This window comes from Gorilla gorilla, chromosome 6 (assembly GCF_029281585.2).
Source record: "Gorilla gorilla gorilla isolate KB3781 chromosome 6, NHGRI_mGorGor1-v2.1_pri, whole genome shotgun sequence".
NCBI classification, from domain to species: domain Eukaryota; kingdom Metazoa; phylum Chordata; class Mammalia; order Primates; family Hominidae; genus Gorilla; species Gorilla gorilla.
Window position 1 is genome coordinate 44,287,819 of NC_073230.2, and position 6,009 is coordinate 44,293,827.

Below are 6,009 nucleotides of genomic sequence, written 5' to 3' on the forward strand. Positions count from 1 at the left end.
GTTAATTTCTCTTCCCTGCCCCCTAGACTCTCTCCAACATAAATTATAATGATGCTCAAAGTGTCACCAGATTGGTAACTGAAAGAACACTTGGCATCTTCAAGAAGGGTTCAGATGGGGAGATAAATCTATCAGAACATTGCCGAGCAGCTCTTACCAGAAAGTTCCTTACTCCTGTCTGGACCAGTTACAAACTGACTTAATAGGTCATGATGTATGGTTTATACTCAGATGAAAAGACAGAGATTAATGAGTCAAACTAATTGCTGCCACAAATGAGGATGATATACAAGTTGGAAAGGCATTAGAGATACAGCAACGAACACCAGTTGAGATAACCCTGGATTGGATTCCTTTAAAGGCTAATAGAGGACTGCAGTTTTCTGCTAGGTGTTGATAAATTGTATGCTATGATTTTTTCCTTTGTTCTTATTTCCATTCAGAACATCTCTAATACATTAAGTATCCCTCTTGATGAGGCCATAAGAGAAATACATTTACCATTTAGTATGAATTTGAGAATAAGCATTTTAACGTCAAAACACAATCTCAAGACCTGGGGAAGAAAAAGGTTTCTTAAACACAATGTAATTTTTAAAATTAGCCAAGTATGGTGGCATGTGCCTGTAATCCCAGCACTTTGGGAGGCTGAGGCTGGAGGTTCAACAAGCCCAGGCCTTTAAATCCAGCCTGGGCAACACAGCAAGACCCTATCTCTTAAAAAAGTCACTAGCCATAAAGAAAACTGGACTGCATTAAAATTAATAACTATTTCATAAGACATCATTAAGAGTGGAAAAGGTAGGTCACAGCATAAAACATATTTATAAGACCTATATAAAATAAAATATTCACATTCAGAATATAAAGAATTTCTACAATTTAATTAGAAACAGGTAAATAATACAATAGAAATATGGGGGAACCATTGAATGGGCCCTCAAAAAACTGGTCTTCCAAATGGTCACTAGCTATATGAAAAGGTTCTGAAATTCAATAGTCAACAGAGAAATAATTTCAAACTACAATGGTGATACCAGTATACATTCACCAGAATGGCGAAAATGACAAAGACAGACAAGACTCTGTGTTGGCAAGGACAGGAAGCAATTGGAACACACATTGCTGGTGGGAGTGTAACCTGACATAATTATTTTAGAAAACTATTCTGCAGTACCTGTTAACACTGAATATTGACACACACTAGGAGCCAGCAATTGCACTCCTAGATATATAGTCAACAAAAATGTGTACCTATATTCACCAAGAACGTGTGCAAGAATTCAGAGCAGCAGAACTAGCAATAACCAAAAATAAAAACCCAAATATCCATGAACAGTAGGATGGATGATTAAATTGTGGTATGTGTTCACACAATGGAAACCCACCCAGCACTGAGAAAGAATCAACTACAACTATATGCAGCAACATGAATAAGTCTCAAAAATAAAAAGTTGAGTGAAAGAAACCAAAGACAGAAGAATACATACTGCATGATTTCATTTGTAAAAATTTCAAAAACGCACAAAACTAACCTAAGGCATTAGTTAGAACAGGCAAGGCTAATTTATAGAGTTAAAAGGTTATGCTTGGAGGGTGATTAGGGGCTGGAAAAGGACCCCAGGGGCTCTTGGGGTGCTGGTAATGCTTTGTTTCTGGATCTGTGTACTGGTTACTCACTTGGTGAGAATTTCTCAAGTATACAATTATGATTAGCATTCTTTTCTCGGTGAATTTTATACCTAAAAGTTTACATGAAAAGCTCTCCACTGATGAATAAATGGCCAAAATGTGGCATACCTATACAATTAAATGTTACCCAGTGTTAAAAAGGAGTAAAATACTGATATCTACTACCACGTGGATGAACCTTAAAAGCACTGTGCTAAGTGAAAAAAGCCAGTCACAAAAGGCCACATATTGTGTGGTTCCATTTATATGAAATGTCCAGAATAGGCAAAATAATTCAGAAAGCAGACATGGTTGCCAGGGGCTGGAGGGAGGGAGAAATGGAAAGTGACCACTATGAATATAGGGTTTCTTTTTGGAGTGATGAAAATATTCTAGAATTAGACAGTGGTGTTGGTTGCATAACACGTGAATATGCTAAAAACCACTGAAATGCACTTTCAAAGGGTCAGTTTTATGGTGTGGGAATTAAAGTTCGATAAAAAAAATAAAACCTTCCTTAATGTTAGTATATTGTATGCAAAGGCCTACATTTCTACAACCATCAAGATGCATGGACTTTTTCATTTATTTATCAGCTGACAGGGGCTGGATCATCTGAACTATACATTCCACATTGGTCTGGGTACCCTGGATCAGGAATCCTCAAATTTTATATACAGCATGACATTCTCCTTGAAAGCCTTGGGGACTACCAGTGAGCAAACAGTTTTAAACATTTCAACCAATACCAGTGGATTGGAGGAAGTAAAATTTCATGTACATTAATGGGCTTAAAGCCCTGGTATTTCTAATAATTTGTTATTCATATGCCAATAAATACATGTCTGTTACAGAACACTTGCTTATAATTCAGTTAGGAAAAACTAACACTTGCCTCATGAATGGGCATGAATCAAGGGTCTCAAAATTGTTCATACTCTGTGATTTAGTAATTCAACTTCTAGGATTCTATCCTAAAGAGATAATTAGCAATGCCATCTGGATTAATTTAAAAGAGTGTTAACCACAGGGTTGTCCTAGTGAAGCAAAAGTGCCCAAATGATAAACACAAAGAGGGATGGAGGCAGAGACTCGCAGCACACAAGAGTGATTCTGGGCACGGAGGCCCTGCCCCCACACTTTCTGAAGAACTGAGAAGTGTCTATAATGGATATTAGAATACCAAGCCAGATAGGCCCAAGGCCCTAATCCAAGTGCCCCACCAGATATGTGAATTGCAAATTTCCTCTCTCTCATTTCTTTCCTCCTCTCCCCTCCATTCTTCTTTCTATACTTACCCCAATTGCTCAGGGCCTGACCTTGGCTAAAATCCCTGGAGAGAAGACTGATTAGCTTTTAGTCTTGACCAATTAAAATCAGCTGGGGAGCTTTGATCTGGAAACATCTCTAGAAGGGGCATAGGGCTGAGTAATAAATGTTAAAAGTAGGACAATGAAAACAGTTGGAGTGTTAAAACAAGGACATCCTCATTCACTCGCACCAATGAACTCTTTGCCAAAATGTTTATCTCTGCCAAAATGTTTGATCTCTATCCTGTAGATGTGTATAGAAGCTAAGTGAGAGGCAGGGAAAGGCAGAGAAACTGGGCCACCTTGGCTTTCCTTGATTAGCTTCCAATTTGTTGAAGAGGAACAGGGCAGGGCCAGAACAGGTGAGTTTCCTTTAGTGTTACTCCACGGAATTCTAACTTCTGTCTTAATGTAGGGGAAGATAGTCTCAGTATTTAGAGGCTATGTTCTTGTAACTTGTTCTACTTTCCAACTTAAAGTCAAAGAGACTCGGTCATCACAAGAAAATAATCCAAAGGGATTGTGTAATAACATTTTTAAAATCACTTAATTAAAACTCTTGTTATAAAAGTAGCACATACTTATTATTTTAAAAGTGACATTTACCCTGACACCCTAACTCAGTCTCCAAAACAAATAGCCATAACTTCAGTGTTTTTGTATGTATGTGAAAGTATATATGTAGATATATCTAAGTACAATAAAGCAATTTTTCTCATACTTTAGTGTAGATCATGCAGTTATTCAACAGCCTTGCTAAAAATGCAGATGGGGCCAGGAATTTATGTTTTTAACAAAGATAATGATGAAGGGGCTCTGCACCAAGATAAGCCCCAATAATCACCATCTCCTAGGATTCATTCCCTGTGCTTCTCTTCCTGTATCAAACACGGTTGACTTTAGTAACCAACAGAATATTGCAGACACAATTAAGTACCACTTCTGTGGCTAGATCATCAATGTCGTTGAAGCTTTCACCTTGGATTCTCTTGGGTTATCCCCTCTGGAGGAAGCCAGCTGCTGTGTCCTGAGGACACTCAAGGAGCCCTACAGAGAGGCCATCATGGCAAGGAACTGGGGTCTCCCACCAAGAACCAGTGTCAGCATACCAGCCATGTGATGAGTCACATGGGAAGCAGGTCCTCCATCCCCAGTCCAGCCTTCAGATGACTGCAGATGACACCTTGAACGAGATCTCATGAGGGATCCTCAGACTGAATTACCTAGCTCAGCCTCTCCTGATTTCCTGGTTCACAGAAACTGTGTGAAATGATAAATGTTTATTATTTTAGGCCACTAATTTTGTGGTAATTAGTGGCAGAACAATAGGTAACTAATGAGGAACAATGCTGTAAAGTATATTATTGATCCCATTAGCTGCCTTTAAAAATAGTTACATATTTTACATAATATATTTTATGTCACAGGTGAGGTTTGGTGACAAGTTAATGCCTAACATAATCAAAGGCTAAAATTTCTATAGATGTAACTTACTTCAATTCCAAATGTTAACAGTACTAAACAGTAACATCTTAAGAAGGGACTCATTCCTGTTTTTATTTAACAATACTGTAGTCCTCTGGCTTAAATTAGATGTAAATCTCCTCATAACCCCTCAGAGGTTTTTCTTTTTTTTTTTTTTTTAAATATCAGTGATAGGGCCAGTACATATACATAAATAATTCAGTATTTATTGCCAACCACCATGCTACAAAATTTACTTATCTACAATCTTTACTGTTCTTTCACTAGGTAAGAATTATCACTCCCATCCTACAGATGAGAGGACTGAGGTTCAGGAAGAAGGATTAAACTTCTATACACCTTTCAGCTGGCAAGAGGAGGAGCCAGAGCTTATTATTTTCAAAATGTCAGACCAAGTTTTAGTTATTGGCATTGGATTTGCTACTGTGGCCACAGGCCTGAGTGGGAGTTGGGGTAGGTTATCCTGCTTTGGAATGTTCCTTATTCAAACACCAATCAGACAGTGAACAGCTAATTGTGAGTGCTCCTTGTGTGCCAGACACTATGCCATGTTCTAAGAAGATAGTGGTTAAAAAAAAGAACATGGGTTCTACCTCTACCCAGTGTATAAATTGGTAGGCTGCTTACCCAGCATTTATTCTTATTTTTTGGTGGAGGTCACTGAGGTTAAGAAGCCATTTAATAGCAGATGCCCAATATTTCCAAATAATGAATGTGATAAAGTGATATAAAGTGTTTTTTAATAGCACCAATGATACTCAGATCACATCTAGTCCAACTGTTTCATTTTATAGAAGAATCTGAGGTTCAGAAAGGGTAAATGACTAATGAAAAGGGAGTTGAACCTAAACCTGTGTGTAAGACCAAGTCCAGAGCTCCTCACACTCTAATCCAATAGCTTCCTGAATTTAAGGGGCTGTGAGATAAAACCACCCCAAGTATCTGACTCACCATGAACTGGAGCCTGGCTGACTTCTCAACTCCACCAGCTTCCATGCAGTGCTTCTCAATCCTGGCTACACATTTGAATCACCTAAGAAGCTTTAGAAAACTCCAAAGCCTGGCTGCACTGCCACCAATTAAATTAGAATCTCTAGAGGTGGGCTCAGGCAGCAGGATTAACCTGCTTTAACCAAAGCAGTCCAGGCAATTCCATAGTGCAGCCAAGCTTGAGAACTCCAGGTTGAGATTCTGGTGATAGAGTCTTTCAGGCTCTTCCAGGTTTTGCTACTTCACTTTTTACCATGCACTGGGTTGGCTAGTGCTCCCCAAAATTCATGTTCTTCCTGAAGCTCAGAATGTGATTTTATTTGGAAATAAGGTTGTTGTCAATGTAATTCGTTAATTTAAGAGGAGATAATAATGGAGTAGGGTATGCCATTAATCTGACTGGTGTCCTTATAAGAAGAGGAGAATAGACACAGAAAGACACAGCAGAGAGGTGGATGCCATGTGAAGTCACACACAGAGGGAGGGTGTCCACGTGACGATGGAGGCAGAGATGGAGTCATGCAGCTGCAAGCTGCAGAACACCAAGGAATGC